The sequence below is a fragment of the Pseudophryne corroboree genome, chromosome 5 (assembly GCF_028390025.1).
Source record: "Pseudophryne corroboree isolate aPseCor3 chromosome 5, aPseCor3.hap2, whole genome shotgun sequence".
In the NCBI taxonomy this organism is placed as follows: domain Eukaryota; kingdom Metazoa; phylum Chordata; class Amphibia; order Anura; family Myobatrachidae; genus Pseudophryne; species Pseudophryne corroboree.
In genome coordinates, this window is record NC_086448.1 from 339,147,185 (window position 1) to 339,167,883 (window position 20,699).

Here is a 20,699-nt window from a genome sequence, read left to right on the forward strand (position 1 = left end):
TTGCACCTCACACAGGTCCGTGCTGCGCATGCGTACGCTCTCCCGTACGTGCGCATACTCACAGTCGCGGGCACCCGCAGGCGCACGGTATGCGTATTTACGGTAGAGTTTATGTGATCGTAGCGTGCGACTCAATCGTTACATATTTTCACTATATAATGTATTTTTTAGATCATGGTCCCTTTGATAGATTCTGAAAGTTTGGTTAATATAGAATGTTCATGAACAGAGAAATCCCTCTTTGTTTGATACGAAGGGTCAGACAGGAGTAATACAGTGGTGTTTAGTATCCATCGGAAGAATATTTAATTAGAAATATTCCGGTGTTGGTTTGAAGCAGATCAATCGCTCGTGCGAATAGTTATGGACATAAGAAGTTTATGAACATTTACTTTATTTGCACTTTATTACCCATGCGGCGGGAAACCCAGTTTCCCTCCCACCTGAGCTGTTGGAAATAGTCACAGCCCACCTGTATGAATCAACCTATGACCTTTTGTTATGATGCGAGGAGGAATTCCTGTGTCCAATGAACAATGAGATTGTAGGGACCATTGAATTGCATTGTGTGTGGGGCATAAATAGAAAGGCCGATCACATCCAGCTCTTACTCTTCAACGGTTATCATTGCTGAAAATCGGGAGCTGGATGTCCAGAGGCGCATGCGATCGTTTCCTTTGTGCGTAAGTTTTTCTCCGTAATCTTACTGTTTCTCTCTTGTTATTATGGGCCATATCTTTCTCTCTCTTCTCTATCTCTCATTTTCTCTTAAACTTAATTGTATTGTATTTACTGTATAGTTACCTGGTTAGTTAGTCTATGTTATATTGTAGTGTATGATTTGTATTTGTATTAACTCTTTTGCAAGTATATCATTCAAAATATATATATATTAGGCGTTGGACCCTAAGCCCAGGTATCTGTGTATTTCTTATAGAGTTAAGTATTCTCAGAGCGTCGGTGACGCTCAAACGGCTTTTAAGCTAGTAAGGTTATACTGTGTTGCATTTACACCATATCACTACACAAAGGGTTTACTGCATAATACACTGTTTATGGTTTAAATATAAAGGTTTTACATTGTGAGCGTATGCGCCGCTGGTGATCTCGTGGTCTCGAGCGGTCGCAATCGCTATAGCGAATCATTACGGTATTCGGCAGCCAATAGCGTGCCTGCCAGTGATCTCTTGGCCGTGAGCGAACGTAACGCTTGAGCGTCTCGACCACGGCTAAGCGATTGTTACGCAACGTGCGTACCCTTACGGTACTTCATACGTAGTTAGCGTACAGTGTTCTTAGACCTCATAAAGGGTATTATATACGATAAATATTTAGCTTTATCACCATCAAGGGGACCCTTATCACTCGCCCTCTTCCAGCATTGTGGTGGGTGGGATCTCGCTGTCAGGATATTGACAGCCGGCATCCCGTCCACCGGCAAATCATACTGAATCCCTCAGCACACATAAAAGATAATCCTTTATTATGGAACACAAGAAAAATATGGAACATACTTAGCCATAAAGCGGGAGTAAATGCGCGCAAGTCCCTGTATTTACCGTTGATTGGAAATCCTAACTTTCAGAACGGTTTGGCTGCATATCCATTTACTATATGGCAAGTGGGGGGTGTCACTAATCTGGGAAGTCTGGTAAATAGTACAACACAGTGCATTTTGACTTTATCAGAGGCAGTTGAGAAGTACGGTTTTTGTCTGGATACCCCCTGGTTTTTCTGCAAGTTAAACATTATATTAGCTCAGTGACTCATGTTTTCTCAGATGTAGATTGCCAAAATCAAATTGATGCCCTTTTGACTGGTCCCTCTGTTCTTAAAAAGGCCATCTCATATTACTACAATTGCTTCAGAGAAAATGTGGATTATACGTCTTCCTTAAGTGGCCTAGCGCAATGGCTTTTGAAATTTCCTACGTATACAGAAGACCTTCTTAAAGCCCTTAACGTCTCCTGTAAAATCCTTACATTAACTATGTAAAAGGAAATGTTTTCAAATATCTTCCATAGATCATATTTATCACCACATAGAAGCTTTCTGATGTGTGGTCATCTTCGCATTCCTGTTACATAGAGCCTTATGCAGACCTATATCACTCTTTCTGGTCCTGCCCATTAATCAGGAGCTTCTTGCTCCAAATACAAAAATATGCTGAAAATAGGAATTTAATACCTACCGCTAATTCCTTTTCTCCTAGTCCGTGGTGGATACTGGGGTCTTGTACTTTAGTACCATGGGGTATAGATCGGGTCCACTGGAGCCTGGCACTTTAAAAACTTTTAGTGTGTGCATGTGTGTGCTGGCTCCTCCCTCTATGCCCCTCCTATCAGACTCAGTCTAGGAAACTGTGCCCGAGGAGATGGACATAATCTGACAGAAGATCGAAACAACAGCGGTGAGGCAATAAGCCAACAAACAACCATAAAAAAAGGAGGGCGCTAACCAGAACAGAGGATAGCAACACCAACCTAACCAGGATAGCACAGCTATCCCAACAACAGAAGAGGACTGCAACATCAGTCCAACCAAAAACTTACATAGGTAAACAGGAACGAAGCACTGAGACGGGTGCCCAGTATCCACTACGGACTAGGAGAAAAGGAATTACCGGTAGGTATTAAATTCCTATTTTATCTTACTCCCTAGTGGATACTGGGGTCTTGTACTTTAGCACCACGGGGAAGTCCCAAAGCTCCCAAACGGGTGGGAGAGTGCTAAGACCCCTGCAAAACCGCCTGACCAAACTGAAGGTCATCCTTGGCCAAGGTATCGAACCTATAGAATTTAACAAACGTGTTCGAACCAGACCTAGTTGCAGCTCTGCACAATTGTAGGGCCAAGACACCCCGGGCAGCCGCCCAGGAGGACCCCACTAACCTCGTTGAGTGGGCCTGAATAGATGTCGGCAAGGGCAGAGCCCCGAAGTATAGGCCTGTTGCATGGTCAACCTGAGCCAACGAGCAATAGATTGCTTAGAAGCTGGTCACCAAATCTTGGAGGCATCATAAAGGACAAACAGCGAGTCAGATTTCCGATGATGTGCCGTCCTTTTGACATAAATATTCAGAGCCCTGACCACATCCAAGGACTCAGGGCCCACTGAAGCGTCAGGCAACACTGGAACCACAATAGGCTGGTTCACATGAAAGGGAGACACCACTTTAGGCAAAAACTGAGGATGGGTCCGAAGTTCCACTCTGTCTTCATGAAAAATCAAGTAAAGGGCTTTTACAGGATAGGGCCCCTAATTCAGAGACACGCCTGGCAGACGCCAATGCCAATAACATCACCGTCTTCCAGATGAGAAATTTCAACTCCACCCTATGTAAGGGTTCAAACCAATCCGATTGGAGAAAGTACAGAACCACATTGAGATCCCATGGAGCCGTGGGAGGAACAAAGGGTGGTTGCAAAATGAAAAACTTCCTTCAGAAAAGTCTGTACTTTTGGTAACAGGGCAAGCTGTTTCTGGAAGAAAATAGAGAGCGCCGAAATCTGGTCTTTAATGGAGCCTAGACGCAGCCCCATATCCACTTCCGCTTGTAGGAAAAGCAGAAAACGAGCCTGAGATAGCCACGAGTACATTTTACTCTATAATAACGCACCTCCCCTTGTCTTACTTTAGTTACATTTTACTTTTTTCCTCTCTCTGCACTCTTATTATCATAAATAAAATGAGTAATTTCAGCTTCAAAACGGAATTAACCAGTAAAAGAGCCATTGATGATCTGGACAATATTTTTCCCATTCAAGTATCAGATCCCATCACTGACATCAACTGGGAAGATGATCTTTTCCATCTTAAGAAGACTCTACACAGACGCATCAGAGTTGACTGGGATTTGACTAGTCTTGAACATTATTGCAGACAAAGATCACCCCCAGGGGTCTGCGACCCAAATTATTCCCTTCCTTTGAGCTATCAACAGACAACTTATGCAAAGAATGGGAGACCTTTCTCCTGAAACGTTCACAAGAATTGATGATCATTCTAATCAAACATAACCATTTGATATTGGAAGAGAGCACAAAGGAAGTGGACAGACTGAGACGGAAACTTTTAACAGTGGGAAAAGAATACTACTTTCCAGACTTGTTTTGGCAGAATAAAAAAAGATCTGGAAATTTATGAAGACAATATAATAGAATGCAAAAAAATCTAATTTTCCAGGGATAAGAGAGACTTTACTTCAGGACACATTTTCAAATGGGCAAATCAACCTCATAGAAGAGATCCATCAAGACATCAATATACTCCATCATCCTCTGAAGTTGAACCCTCTGATGTTGAAGACTCCAACAATTCGAGCAGACCTAAGAGAACCCTACAATCGGCAGAGAGATACAAGTCTTCACTCAACTTCTTCAACTTCATCTTTTTTAAAAGATACGAGGGGAAAAACCCGTGGACGCCCTGCAAAACAAAAACAAGGCGGGGCAGGAGGAAGAAATGCAGGAGAATGATGGAGATCCCCACAATCAAGATGTTACCCATCCAGGAAGAGGCAGTAGCTACTTCAGCAACCTCCACCCTAAAAATCATTAATCTCTCTTCACACGTTCTGACACAAGAACAAACCAGTGTCCTGGAGAAGGGTCTTTTTTCTCTCCTACAAATGGCTTTGGTCGTTTTAAATGGGAAATCAACTTTCTGCTTTTTGGCCGTAAACTCCTTTTGATGAAACATTTCAGCAAAAAAGATACTGGAATGACACCTTACTTTACTGAAACACCTACTCTGTCACAACAAGAATACGAAGCACTAAGCAATTTGGAAGAATTATACGAAGAACATGTTCCATATCCCAACCTCTCGATATACAAAAATAAGTCGACATTCTTTCCCCAAGACAATATATGTCCTGCAGTCAGAGTATTTTTGAACCTTGTATCCCATGATTTTGATACACTCTATAAACATCAGAAAGCCCACAGAACTGTCCAATACACAAAGGGAGGCCATTAAAAAAATCCAAAGGGAGGCCTTTAAAAAAATCCAAGAATGGGATGATGTTCAAATATAGATGTCAGACAAAGGTGGAAATATTGTAATTTGGCCAACCACACTATACCTGAAAGAAGCAGACGGACAACTAAAGGATACCTCCTGTTACAAAACTACATTGTTCGATCCAACACAGAACTTCCAAACTCAATATACAAGAATCATAGACAAACACCTACAGCTGGGTACCATTACCAAAACAGAATGGGACTATTTGAACACACCCCATCCGAGAACTCCAACATTATGCCTACTGCCAAAGATTCATAAAAACTTGACAAATCCTCCTGGTAGACCCATAATATTGGGCAATGGAAGATTGTTCGAAAAAGCCAGCTGTTCTGGGATGTACATTTAAGGGATTATGTCTTAAGCCTCCCCTCTTACATCAAGGATACGACTGATGCATTGAAGAAAATTCATGGCTTTCATCTAGAGGAATCCCACCTATTGGTAGGTCTGGTTGTTGAATCCTTATATACCTCAATAATACATGATCTTGGTATAAAAGCTGTAAAATATTTTTATCAATGGAAGGAATTGGTAACTTTCAAGAATTCCTATTGTAATTACTTCAGTTTGCTTTGAACCATAACTATTTCCTATTCAACAATTGTTTCCACATCCAAATACGGGGTACAGCGATGGGGACAGCTTGCGCGCCCACCTATGCGAACCTATTTCTAGGATGCTGGGAAAGGGAATTCGTTTTTAACGAAGATTAAGAGGATTATACTAACCATATTGTTATATGGATACATTATATCGATGATATCTTTCTGATCTGGGATGGTACCCAAGAAAAATTTGATCAATATATCCTCTTCCTCAACACAAATTAAGTAAATTTAAAATTCACCTACACCAGCAGCAAAACTAGTATTCCCGTTTTGGATCTGCAAATATACAGAGACAATGACAACAATGTAGCTACTGAAATTTACAGGAAAGAAATATCCACCAACAGCCTTCTTCACTCATCCAGTGGTCACTTTCCACCAATTGTCAGGAATATCCCTAAAGGGGAATTCCTTAGACTGAAACAAAATTGTTCCGATGACTCAACCTTCCAAATCAAAAATGCTGATCTAACAGCAAGACTAAGGGAAAATGGGATACAGCAACAGAAAAGCCAAATCACAAGTGCAAAAAGTTCCCAGAGATTCTTTTGGTCTTTAAAGAGACTAAAGCTAAAGACAAAAAAGGTACTCTGAGATTCATAGGAGACTTTTGTAAAAACTGAAAAGATGCCAGGAAAATTCTACAAACTCACTGGCACATCCTGAAGATGGATGAGGATCTATCTGAACAAATTGGCGATAACATCAATTTGATTTGGTGGAGGGCACTGAATTTAAAAGACAGACTGATAAGGAGTCAATTCATACACCCATCAAAGTCAAGTCTGTCACTGAAGGACAGCCAGTCTTGTGGCAATTGCAAAGCATGCTCACACATCAGGAATATCACCAATGTAACTGACAAATACAATCAGAAGATACAAATCAAAGACTATTTCAATTGCAAAACTGGAAATGTGATTTATTGTATCATGTGTCCATACAATCTACGATACATTGGCATGACTTCTCGCATGCTTAAAGTACGGGCACTTGAACATATTGACACAGTACGGAATGCCAGATCTGATACAACTAGATTCAAGAAGCTCACCTCGGTGGCCCAACACTTTCTGCAATTTCATGACAGCAAAACAGAAGATCTCATTATCTTCGGCCTTGAACACATCAGGATGGGCTTGAGGGGAGGAGATTCAAACTCAGTACTCCAAAAGAAAGAGTCTGAGTGGATCTTCAAAATTGACACCCTCATGCCAAAGGGCTTAAATAAGTATATCAATTATAGTACCTTTTTACAGCCGTAAAACAATCATGCGTTCATACTCTTCATCATTATTCAATCTTCAGGTCCTTCCCCTCCACTCTCTTTATACCCCTTCTTCCACTTATGAATATATTTTTCATACAAATTCTTAATTTATACACCCCGCATAGTTACCAACTCTCACCATCTGAACACTGGACCACTCATTAGGATTAGAACCAAATATTTATTAATCTCTTCCATTTGTAGCAGCATTCACAGACACTCACTTCCCACAAACAATACACCTACATTCATCCATCCACACCATCAATTTTACTCACCACACACATTAATTCACATACATTCACTTCCCATACCCAATACACCCATATTCACAGGTTATTGATTTTTTCACCACCACATCTGAATGCAGTGCTAGTTTATCAGCATATCACTGTCCCTTCAATACAGCCTCATCCATAATTATGCACACCCATCACAGCACACCTCCACTCACCAGATTAATCATCCCACACATCCACACTATCACATTTCACCATTTTATATCTTTGCATACCATGATATATCCACTATTATACGCAATGATAAAAAATTGTTACCCAGGACATAAAAGTCCTGGGAGCAGATTATAGTTCTTAACATTGTCATTTCATTCTGCAAACCAGGATTTTTTATTTCCAAACAATAAACATTTTTTTTTAAATCTTTTCACAATTTTTAATTTTTATCTTTACACTCTTTCTTACATATTTATTCTAAACTTTATTTATATATAATCGTATCAATTCAAATACAATAGTCAGAATTTCATTACATTATTTTGTCCATCATCATGCATTACAAATAGAAAACACGCTATTTTCCCATTTGATCTATTATCGGAATTTATTATTTTTTTACTACTTTCATAATATATTTATATTGCCATCATTCCCCTTTAATTTGATTGATATTCATTTATTTTCATTATAATATATCTACAAAAGATTACAGGTTGAGTATCCCATATCCAAATATCCGAAATACGGAATATTCCGAAATACGGACTTTTTTGAGTGAGAGTGAGATAGTGAAACTTTTGTTTTTTGATGGCTCAATGTACACAAACCTTGTTTAATACACAAAGTTATTAAAAATATTGTATTAAATGACCTTCAGGCTGTGTGTATAAGGTGTATAAGAAACATAAATGAATTGTGTGAATGTACACACACTTTGTTTAATGCACAAAGTTATAAAAAATATTGGCTAAAATGACCTTCAGGCTGTATGTATAAGGTGTATATGAAACATAAATACATTCTGTGCTTAGACTTGGGTCCCATCACCATGATATCTCATTATAGTATGCAATTATTCCAAAATACGGAAAAATCCCATATCCAAAATACCTATGGTCCCAAGCATTTTGGATAAGGGATACTCAACCTGTACCATATTATTTGATTTGATTTGGATCGGGACTCATGGGCTCTGGCATTTCATACCATGATATATTTGTCCTCATCAAACATGGATCCGGAGCATAGCATTTGAGCTCCAGCAATTTGTTCATACATATATTTGCCGACACCTAACATGGTAATCCAGTACCCACATGGCATGGAAGTGATTGGACAAATATAGTGTTCATCAACATAAGTGTGCTATGAGTGGATAGCACCTTCCTTTTATAGGACCCACCAGAGAGCAGCAGAGAAAGGCTCTTGGGAACAAGCCCACACACAGCGGTGAAACGTACATCAAGAAGACTGGACGTCAGTGAGTGACGTTAATGAGCACCCGCACCTTCCAGAAGCGGGCGGCCGCGGGATCGCTGAGCTGAGGAACCAGGGACACCAGTGACCAGCTATCTTAGCAACGCGAACCCTAGGAGTGGCAACTATACCGGAGGCTTCCACAGTATCTTGTTCACATCTGTGGCAGTCTACCTACTGTGCACTGGGTTACCAACCAGGGTTAAACATTTATTTATTTATATATGCAAATTGCACTGGTCTTCCGCTGCTCCCCCCCCCCCCCCACTACTAATTAACTTTTTTCAGCCATCAACACATGTCTATATTTCATAGCTAATATTAGTTTTTTTTTAAATATTGATATGCACTTTTTAGTACAACTGTCCTGTCAGTGACACAATAATGATCATGTGACCAGAGCAAATTCTGGACTCAACAGCTGAATAATGCCTCAACAACCATGTACCAATTTATTTGATAGATTCTCTGACAATTAATATCTGATTATTCACCCATATAGAGGGATTTATACTGTTAAAACAAGTCTTTCTGTTTTTCCAATGTTCTCCCTTCTTTGAGTTTTGGATAGCATTTGTGACTTACTTATCAGTCCAGACTTTCCGGATTAATGTGTGTGATCTATTTATCCCAGATATCAGTACATACTCTCTGGATAGGTGTTTGTGATTTACTTATGCCTGACAGTCAATAGCTGATTATCTACCTACATATGGTGATTTATTCTGTCAAAGCAAAATATTTGTGACTTGTCAGACTCCCTGGATAGTGTATGTGACTCATTATATCAGTCCTGATGGCTTATCCATATATTGAGCCAGTCTTGAGCGCTACCATTTTTCGCTTTTTGAGCCAGCCCTGAGCTCTGTTTTCATCACTGTATATAAAATAACATATCTTGCATATAGGACAATCAGAGCTGTGGATCCTCCCCCTTTTTTTTTTATAGAATTCCAGTACACCAAATTCTCTATATTTTCATCTGGTCGACAGTCATACTGATATAAATATGGATATTTAGTATCAGAATTTCCTCATCTTACTGAGAGACACACCAATTTAAACACATTATGTGTTCATAATATTCAAGTCATTCTCACAACAGAAAGTAGAAGTATTTTACCTGTGCTAAAATCATCACACCATCCCTATTCCAACACTCTCTCATCTGGTTGACAGTTTCTCTAGCTGAGGCGATCCGCCTCTCCCAGTACACCATACACTGTCACAATAGAAAGCAGAAGTGTTCACACTCTCTCATTTGGAAAGACACGGCCTGTGCCAAGTACAAAAAGCAGAAGTGTTTTCCATCTCATTCTAGATTTAACTGTCCACGGCCATACTATCCTGAATACGCCCGATATCGGCCGATCTCGGAAGCTAAGCAGGAAAGGCCTGGTCAGTACTTGGATGGGAGACCACCTGAGAATACTAGGTGTTGTGGGCATTTTTTTCAAGAAATTAAACATCCTACACATACTGCCACATGATCCATCTTTTGATCCTGTCACTGTCAACACAGATTGTTAGTCAAAGATATCACATAGCTACAAACTACTCAGTGGTCAGTCAGATTCCTTCTCATTATCAATACAGGAATCCACAACATATTCCACAGATATTCACCTACAGTTAATTCTGCAGCTTAAACCTTATTTGTTAAAAAGGAAATCAAGCTTTTACTTTGCTCCAAGATAATAATGACAGATTTTATTGGTGAATGAAATAAAGGTTAAGTTTTACATTATCGGCATATTTGATTTTTTTTCACTTATTTCATTTACTTTATTACTACTAGAGTGCTCCCAAAGAGTTTTTTTTGTCTGTCTCTCTCACTTTAAAATGTAGTCGTGTCTACAAAATAATTAGAAGCACCACCAATCAGATACTGCTTTTCATTGACGTTAACAGTTTAGATATTAGTCACTATATAATTACTGATAAAAATGATTGTGCTTGGCTAGTGCGGATCCACAATCCCTTGTTGCAAAGCAGAAAACGACCAAGTTTAAACTCCACACGAGAAACTTTTCTACTTTCACACCAGGAAACATACTATTTCCAGATACGATGATAGTGATTTGACGTAACCATCTTCATGGCCTGGACCATGGTGGAAATAACCTGAGAGGGGAGACATTTCTTTGCTAGAATCTCCCTCTCAACTTCCAAGCCGTCAAACGTAGCTGCTGTAAGTCTGGATAGATGAACAGACCTTGCTGTATATCTTATCGGTGCGGCAGAGTCCAGGGATCCTCCAGAGACATGGTTAGGAGGTCCGAGTACCACGCCCGACGAGGCCAATCTGGGGCAATTTTAATTGCCTGAATGCTTTCCCTTCTTAGTCTTTTGAGAACCCTTTGGATTAGCAGTAGCGGAGGGAACAGGTACACGAACTGGTACATCCACGGTGTCATCAGCACGTCCACTGCTACAGCTTGTGGATTGCTTGTTCTGGAACAGTAACGGTATAGCTTCTTGTTGAGTTGAGAAGCCATCAGAATTATCTGCGGACAGCCCCACCGGTGAATTAACTGTTGAAACACCGTGGGATGTAGGCCCCATTCCCCCAGATGCAGGCCGTGTCTGCTGAGGAAGTATGCTTCCCAGTTGTCCACCCCTGGAATAAATATGGTGGAGATGGCCCTTGTGTTCGCCTCCACCCAGAGGAGGATCTTCGATGACTCTCGCATTGACGCTCTGCTTCTTGTTCCCCCTTGTCGGTTGATGTACGCCACTGTCGTGGCGTTGTCCGACTGAACCTGGATCGCCAGATCCTTCAGGAGATGAGAAGCCCGCAGAAGAGCATTGTAAACTGCCCTGAGTTCCAGGATTTTTATTGGTAGGGCAGATTCCTGTCGTGACCAAATCCCCTGGAACTGGGCCCCTTGGGTCACAGCCCCCCAACCCCGGAGGCTGGCATCCGTTGTCAATAAAAGCCACGGGTGGATATTGAAACTCCTGCCCTCCACCAGGTGAGGAACCTGAATCCACTATAAGAGAGAAATTCGGGCTTGCGGGGACAACGTCACTTCCTGATGCATGTGAAGGTGAGAACCTGACCATTTGTCCAGCAGATCCAGCTGAAATGGTCAGGCATTAAATCTGCCATATTGGATTGCCTCATAAGCAGCCACCATCCTGCCCAGTAATCAGATGCAAAGATGTATGGATACCTTGCGAGGACCAAGCACCGAACGAACCATAGCCTGGATAGCCAAGGCTTTGTCCCTCGGGAGAAACACCTTTTGAGACACAGTATCCAGTATCATTCCCAGGAAATGAAGACATTGGGTTGGTTCCAGGTGAGACTTCTGAAAATTTAGGATCCACCCATGATCCGTCAGTAGTCTAGTCGTCAGATCGATGCTGTCCAGCAGACACTCCCTGGCCACAGCCTTTATTTGGAGATCGTCCAAGTAGGGGACTATGTTCACCCCCATCATGCACAGCTGCAGCATCATCTCCACCATGACCTTGGTGAAAACCCTCAGAGCTGTGGATAATCCAAAGGGTAAGGCCTGAAACTGGAAATGGTCCTTCAATATGGCGAACCTGAGGTAAGCCTGATGAGGGGACCACATGGGAATGTGTAGGTAAGCATCCTTGACATCCAGAGATATTATGGACTCCCCCCTTCTCCAGCGCGGACACCACCGCCCGCAGGTATTCCATCTTGAATTTGAATACCCGCAGATATGGGTTTAGAGACTTCAAGTTCAAGATGGGGCGCACTGAACCGTCTGGTTTGGGTACGACAAAAAGACTGGAGTAAAAACCCCGATTGCGTAACTGGGTAGGTACAGGCACCACCACCCGTCTGCAAAAGCTTTTGAATAGCCTCTTGCAAGGTAACTCTTGCTGCAGGTAAAGCTGGTAAGCCCAACTTGAAAAACCTGTGAGGAGGGAGTGTCTGGAATTCCAGTCGGTATCCTTGGGAAATTAGGTCCCTCACCCAAGGATCCCGCCAGGACTCCGCCCACACATGGGCGAAGTGCTGAAGGCGAGCATCTACCTGAAATGCGCCTCTCTGCTGGGGCCAACCGTCACGCGCAATGCTTAGCGGCAGGAGATCCGGTAGTCTGGTCCAGGGAGACGGCAGGTGCAGGTTTACGGGACTTACCATGAGATCCTCTGGAGGTGGTAGAGGCCCCTCGGCCCCTGCCTCTGAAGCTTGCTACACAAAAGGGGCTGCAAGGAGGGTCTGGTGTAAGATCGTCTAGCAGTCGGCGCAGTCGACGGCAGATAGGTAGACTTACCCGCCGTAGCCTGGGATATCCATTTATTTAATTCATCCTCAAACAAGGCATCACCTGTAAAGGGAAGATTTTCTACACCCTTTTTGGAGTTAGCTGACCACTGACGTAGCCACAGAGCCCTGCGCGCCGCAACAGCCATAGCAGTAGTGCGGTCATTTATCTTACACAACTCCTTAATAGCTTCGCTTATGAAGTTTGCAGCATCCTGTATATGTTGCAGCAAAGTAATTACCTCATCCCATGGTAGAGAGTCTAAACCTTCAATAACAGTGTCAGACCACATGACTACCGCCTGAGAAATCCACCCACAAACTATTGTGGGGTGTCAAAGTCAGAAAAATATCACGCTGCACATTGCCATATATGCACCTCATGCGAGTGCCTGCTGCACGTGCATGAGCCCTCCCGTGCGTGCGTATACTCGCCTTTGCGTGCACCCGCAGGCGCACGATATGCGCATTTACGGTAGAGTTTGTGTTCGTCCAGCGGGCGACTCAATCGTAACATATTTTAGTCATATAATGTATTTTGTAGATTATGGTCCCTTTGATAGAATCTGAAAGTTTAGTTAATATAGCATGTTCGGGGACAAAGAGATTCCTCTTTGTTTGATACGAAGGGTCAGACAGGGGTTACACAGTGGTGTTTAGTATCCATCGGAAGAGAATATAATTAGCAATATTCCGGTGTTGGTTTGAAGCGGATTACTCGCTCGTGCGTATAGTTATGGACATAAGAAGTTTATGGACATTTACTATATTTGCACTTTATTACCCATGCGGCGGGAAACCCAGTTTCCCTCCCACCTGAGCAGTTTGAAATAGTCACAGCCCACCTGTATGAACCAACCTATGACCTTTTGTTATAATGCAGAGACGAATTCCTGTGTCCAATGAACAATAAGAATGTAGGGACCATTGTACTGTATTGTGTGTAGTGTATAAAAAGACAAGCCGATCTGGGCCAGCGCTCTACTCTTCTCAACGGTTCTCATCACTGATAATCGGGAGCTGGATATCCAGAAAGGCGCTTGCGATTGTTCCCCTTGTGCGTAAGTTCTCTACAACCATATTTATCTCCTATTTTGTTGTAAGCCATTCTCTCTCTCCTTCCCCCCTAAAATGTAATTGTGTCTTTGTTGTATTTTAACGTGTAGTAACTCGGTTAGGTATTTTATGTTAGTTTGGTAGTGTATAACTTGTATTGTGTATTCTTTTGCGATTGAACGTTCATTCTCTCCCTTAAAAGGTGTTAGACCCTTAGACCGGTATTTGAGTGTTTATTATATTGCTAAAGGGTTCTCAGAGCGTAAGAATCGCTCATACAGCTTTGAAACTAACAAAGTTACACTGTGTTGCATTTACACCTTATCACTGCACAAAGGTTTACAATTTAAGTACATTGTTTATGATATTGTTACAAAGGTTTAACGCTGTGAGCGTCAGCGCCGCTTGTGATCTCCTCGTGGTCTCGAGCGTCCGCTACGCTGATAGCGTATCATTACGTTAGTCGGCAGCCTATAGCGTGCTTGCCTTTACGTTTTAAGCCGTGAGCGAACGTGCCGCTTGTGCGTCTCGTCCACGGCTAAGCGTTGGTTACACTACGTGCGTACTCTTACGGTATTCCATACGCCAATTGCGTACTGTGTTCATTAACCTTTTAGAGTGTTTTAAATAGGATATATTAGGCTTTATCAGGGGCATTGTGCTGCGCCCACTGCCTTATAAATTGCCTTGAGTGTAGTCTCACCTCCTGATCAGATATGTGGAGGACCTCTAATAGCAAAGATGAGAGCCTCCACTCCAGGGGACAGAGAGCTGTCCTCATCCATATCATAATCATCCACATCCGCCTGATCAGAGTCAGAATCAGACTATAATACCTGAGGCAGTGAGCATTTATGGGATACCACTAGAGGGGGCTGATAAGCCTTCTTGGCATCTGCAGCCTTAGCCACACAATCAATAGATGGTCTTAGGACCTGTCTCTCTCTTTTAGCAGCCACCAAATCTGAATTTATATTCTGAATCATGCTTCTGAAGCTATCTAGCCAGTCAGGTGCCTGTGAACTGTATCCCTGTGGAGACAAAGAACATTGTTCACAAATGAGTGACCCCGCTGAAGAGGGGGTTGAGTTAAGCAGTACACATAACCATGTCAATAGACATTTTAGACAACCGTAATACAGCTTAGCCCACTGACTAACACCTCTGCACAGACCCTAGAGAGCCCCTGGAGTAACACTGAGGAGCGGACACCAGCACACAGAAACACAACAGCACAAAGTGTGAAAGTATGTGTATGACCTGATAGGAGTTCAGTGACGCTACCGCTGGCGTACTCCCCTTTCTATGACCCCCTGGTACCAGTTAACAGTCTGTAGCAGTATGGGTCCCCGGAGGAGCCTGATGATCCGCAGCAGCAGTAAATGGTGCCTTCCCGCCTCTGTTCCCGCTCTGGGAAGCCCCGCCCCCTGTAATGGCGCGCAGTCCAAGACAGTGATTTTATACTGCCAATATTAAAAATAACATTATACATCAATAAACAGTCCACACAAAGCCTTAAGACAGTGAGCACTGCGGGGTTTGTAGCTCAGAGCCAGTTTGTCCACAGCGGGCACCGCAGCTCCAGTTTGTCCACAGCGGGCCCCGTGACTTGCCGCCAACACTGCACCGGGAACCTGCTAACCGGGACCCCGGTGTAACGCTCACCACCTGGATCTTCAGCATCTGTTAGAAGGTGGCGGTTAGTTGCCGACATGGGCACACACACTAACAGAGTGTGATCAGCACCTCAAGAGCTCAGTGTCCTATCAGCTGGGATTACAAACCATTAACCCTCAGGAGGTTGGTTCGCTCCCCCCTCTAAGTCCCAAGAATCAAGTAGTCTGGTTGCCTACCTGAAAATAATAAACTTAAAAGAAAAATCTCTGGAGCTCCAGGGAAGTGCACGCGGCTCCTCTGGCACATTTTTCTAAACTGAGTTTGATAGGAGGGGCATAGTGGGGAGGAGCCAGCACACACATGCACACACTAAAAGTTTTTAAAGTGCCAGGCTCCAGTGGTACTAAAGTACAAGACCCCAGTATCCACGAGGACGTAAGAGAAACTTACTTAATCATATATCCCTAAAAGCAGAATGGGAAATATTCGGTCTCCTTCCGACAGAACTAACAGTTAGTTAAGGAGGCAGACGCCTTTTGTTAGCGATCAGTACTAACAAAAAATGGTGCCCACTCCTGCCGCACCTAAAGAAAAACTGGCGGGCCTGGAGGCAGGGTATAGGGGACAGGAAGGCGAGGCCTGCTGGGTATTTTTAAGTAACCCATTTGGTGCCTGCCTGCTCCCGGCCAGCCTATACCTAGTGTTAGCACTCCTGTGCCCCCTAGTGGACGACAAAGGAAAAACAGTTTTACATGAATGGATATCCACTCATCCTCGTCATTATTTATGTTTAAATCTTAACTTTTTCATCTCTTTTGCATTAACTGGGCTGACGTAACTTTAGACAGGGAATCCAAAGTGGCAAACTTTTTTCTTATGTGGGAAAGTTACATATTCATGTTATGATCAGAAATGAGATGTCAAGTTCACTACTACGCTTAAAGGATATGTCGTGGTACTTACAATGCTTGATAGAGAACGAGCCCCCTGGAAAGGTCGGCACTGCCGTTTAGGCCTGCTTTAAACAAGTGGAGTGGTGGGGTTGGGTGTGTGGCTTTTGGGGGGCTGGGAGAAAGTGTCTGTGTTTTTCCTTTTTCTTTTCCTTTTTTCTGTTATTTTATTTTTACATTGCATGGTATTAATACAAAATGTATAATTCAATCGTATTGTAAATCAGCACCTGACTTGTATACATATTGTATCATTGGACAGCTTAATTGTCACAAAGCTTGCTGATCTGTATTTGCCTGTTATATTATACATGTATGCATATAATGCTTCAATAAAAAATAAAAAATAAATAAAAGTAAACAAAGAAAGTATATAATGATACATGGTATCAAAACCCATCAAATATAACTGCATTTTAATAATTTGAAAAAATTAAAACAATATGTTGATTACATAAGTTAAGGTGCCTGGTGCAAGTGCACAATTCAAGTAAATCTATTTATTTTTTTAATATATATCAAATAAAATGACATTTTAAATTAATTAAATAATTTAACTATAATTTAGAACTAGTAATTTATTAAGCAATTCCAACATGATAGTTAAGTATCACAAGTAACATCACCAGGATAAATTGAGTTACCCAATGTGCATTGGATTATTATAGGAAAAGATTACACATTTAGGGGTTGATTTAATTACATGCAATGTGCAGTAGCTGCGCACATCTCAGATAATTACAGAAAAGTAACATACAGATGGAGCCCTGCTCCTCTATCCCTTTAATAGGATTAATTGAACCAGTGCTGTCGGACTTAATCCCCTGCTGTAATGACTTAATCCCCTGCTGTATTGTTCTCTCTATATTTTAATGCAACTGAGAACAATAGATAAAAGGCTTATGCTAATAAACCTAGGCGCACCTAGGCGCAACAGAGAAGGCTAGATGAGCGAGGCTCCATCTGTGCCCACTTAAAGGTTATGGCTCCTTTTACTGTGCCCACTTAATGGTTATGGCTTTGCTTTCCCCTAAGAGGAGAAGCCAATCTGGCATCATCTCTATTACCAAAAGTCAAAAGAGATCAGGTTTCTACATTTACTCATAGCTTGGCAAAACAAAGAGTAGGGGAAGTAGATGGCAGGTCTGTTACACACTGCCCGGTTTACACCGGATGGCAAAAAGCCGGACAAACTTTGTCCGGCTTTTTGCCATCCAGCAGGGTCTTTCACACACAACGCTTTGAGCCGTGTGTAATACTGTGCGCATGCGTAGCAGCAGCGGCTAGAAAAAAAGGTTGTGTGTGAAAGCTCCCACTCACACACACGGTTCTCTGCCTACAAAGACGGCACAGCCCCGGCACGGCAGCCGGACCTTGCAGTGGATATTTCTGGCTGCAACCCGGCAGCCGGGCCGGGGCATCTGGCTTTTTCCTGCCCGGCAAAAGCCGGCGAGTGTGAAACAGCCCTAAGGGGAGTAAACCGAAACAGTTGTTAGTGTTGAGTGTTATGAGGCAGAAACTCTTCAGAAATAGGAAATTCAAGCAGCAGTCATAATTGTTAGTGGCAACTATTCAGTTATTGAATGCATCTCAGATGTGGAATGTGGGATTTTCATGGAAATTAGGCTGATCTAAGTTCAGGTATGATAGCTGTTATTTGAGAAAGAAAGACTTGCAGGTCATTTAAAACAGCTTTTCAATGTAATATGTCGAATGACCACTAGATGGAGCCTGAACACTATGACAGAAAGTGGTGAAGAATCCAGATACAATATATAGATTTTCGACAGGTGCTGGTCTTATAATGGAAATTCTTTATTTAGGACTATATGCCCAGTTCTCTTCACAGAGAGATTGCACAGAGAAGAACACAGTTTATAATGGAAATTCTTCATTCAGGAGTGGCCAAGAATGAATACACATTTTTCTTCACAGAGAGACTGCAGGTAGCACTATCTAGTAATGTTCTATGTAGACAATAATAAGATTTGAATGTGGAAGGGACAATAAAGAGTGGAATATATGCCCTCAAGATGTGTGATCTTAGGAAAGGGGGGTTAGCAGGACAACTATTGTAGGCTGCAGACCAGCACTAAGGTCTACAGAGATTGTTTCTGTTGCATATATAGTATGAAGTCATGAATATAAGGTGCATGATGTCACCATGGAAACCTGTGCAGAGTTGATAGTGTTGTCCAGCAATATTGTCTTCCCAGCTAATCATACCCAAAGCCCATACACACTAGAAGATTTTTTCCATAATTGAAGCCATATCGACGGTTTTGAACAATCTATCATTCAAATCGTCTAGTGTGTACACAGCGAACTTTTGAAGCAGGTCGTCAGTCTTCCATGCATGCAGCTCAATCCTTTCAAATCCAGCAGAGCAGATTGTTCCTCGTTCAGATTGTTTGTAAAATCGCTCATCTGTCACATTTTTCAAGTCTTCTGGTGTGTATGGACCTTTAGCTTTTTAAAGCTTGGTCAAGTTAGCTAATGCCATTTTAGCCACTATAGCCTATCAGATACTAAGTTGCATATTATGTTTTGTTACCTTCAGATTCTCTCATGTAACCAGCGCTTGCACATGCAGGACCCAATGTCAACATACAGATGTAGCCATACTGATCTTACTGCGATGCGGCATGTTGTATCACGGTATGCGGCGTGGCGTGGCGTGCCAGAATTCATTAATGCCTTTAGTAATTAATAGAAATGTGCAGCGGGCATTTTTCGGGTTTTGTGTTTTGGTTTTGGATTCGGTTATGCGGTCGTGTTTTGATTCGGACGCGTTTTGGCAAAACCTCCCTTAAGAATTTTTGTCGGATTCGGGTGCGTTTTGGATTCGGGTGGGTTTTTTTCCCAAAAAACCCTCAAAAACAGCTTAAATCATAGAATTTAGGGGTAATTTTGATCCTCTAGTATTAACCTCAATAACCATAATTTCCACTCATTTCCAATCTATTCTGAACACCTCACAATATTATTTTTAGTCCTAAAATTTGCACCGAGGTCGCTGGATGACTAAGCTAAGCGACCCAATTGGGCGGCACAAACACCTGGCCCATCTAGGAGTGGCACTGCAGTGTCAGACAGGAGGGAAGATATCAAAAAAAGGCCCCTAACAGCACATGATGCAAAGAAGAAAAAAAAGGTGCACCGAGGTTGCTGTAGGCCTAAGCTAAGCGACACAACCACCTGGCCCATCTAGTAGTGTCACGCAGTGGCTGAATGTCAAGAGTGGGCCGCAATTGTTCGGTCCACTGACAGCATCTCCAGCACGCTCCAGTCACTTTAAAAAAAATCTGCAATTGGTGGACTTATACGGCAGTACCCCAGGACTAATACAGCAGTACCCCTGGACTCATACGGCAGTGTCACACAGGATGGCACTTTTCAAAAACTAGGCCCCAAACAGCACCTCATGCAAAGATGTCGAAGAGGTGCAATGAGGTAGCTGTATGACTAAGCCAAGCGACACAAACAATTCCAACTGGAATTATACGTCCAAATCACTAGAATTAAATGGCAAGATCACTGTAATTAATAATTATAAATTACTGGAATTAATTGGCAAGATCACTGTAATTAATAATTATAAATCACTGGAATTAATTGGCAAAATCACTGGAATTTTACGTCCAAATCACTGGAATTAAATGGCAAGATCACTGTAATTAATAATTATAAATCACTGGAATTAATTGGCAAGATCACTGAAATTAATAATTATAAATCACTGGAATTAATTGGCAAAATCTCGCTATCGCCTGCCTAGTGAAGTGGAATCTATTTGGGATTTTGTATCGGGGACACAATAACTTCATCAATTATCTAAATCCCACTGCACTAATGGCGGATAACGGGCACACGTCTAACAGCGCACTGATTATACTGAGCACTGATTATACTGAGCACTGATTTTACTGAGCACTGATTATACTGAGCACTGATTTTACTGAGCACTGATTATACTGAGCACTGATTTTACTGAGCACTGATTTTACTGAGCACTGATTATACTGAGCACTGATTTTACTGAGCACTAATTATACTGAGCACTGATGATACTACGGAGAACTGACACTGAGCAGCACGATGCAGCACAAGACACTGTACTAGTATTAGTGAGCAACACAAAAGCCCTCTGGAGTTGTCACCCCCCAGATACCACTGTGACTGGAATGATGATGACCTATGCA

The 20,699-nt window shown here is 42.1% G+C and overlaps 1 pseudogene; it reads left to right on the top strand.

Moving 5' to 3' along the window:
• Window positions 1–9,954: 9,954 nt before the first annotated feature.
• On the top strand, window positions 9,955–10,072 carry LOC134931436 (5S ribosomal RNA; annotated as a pseudogene).
• The last annotated feature ends 10,627 nt before the right edge of the window (window positions 10,073–20,699 follow it).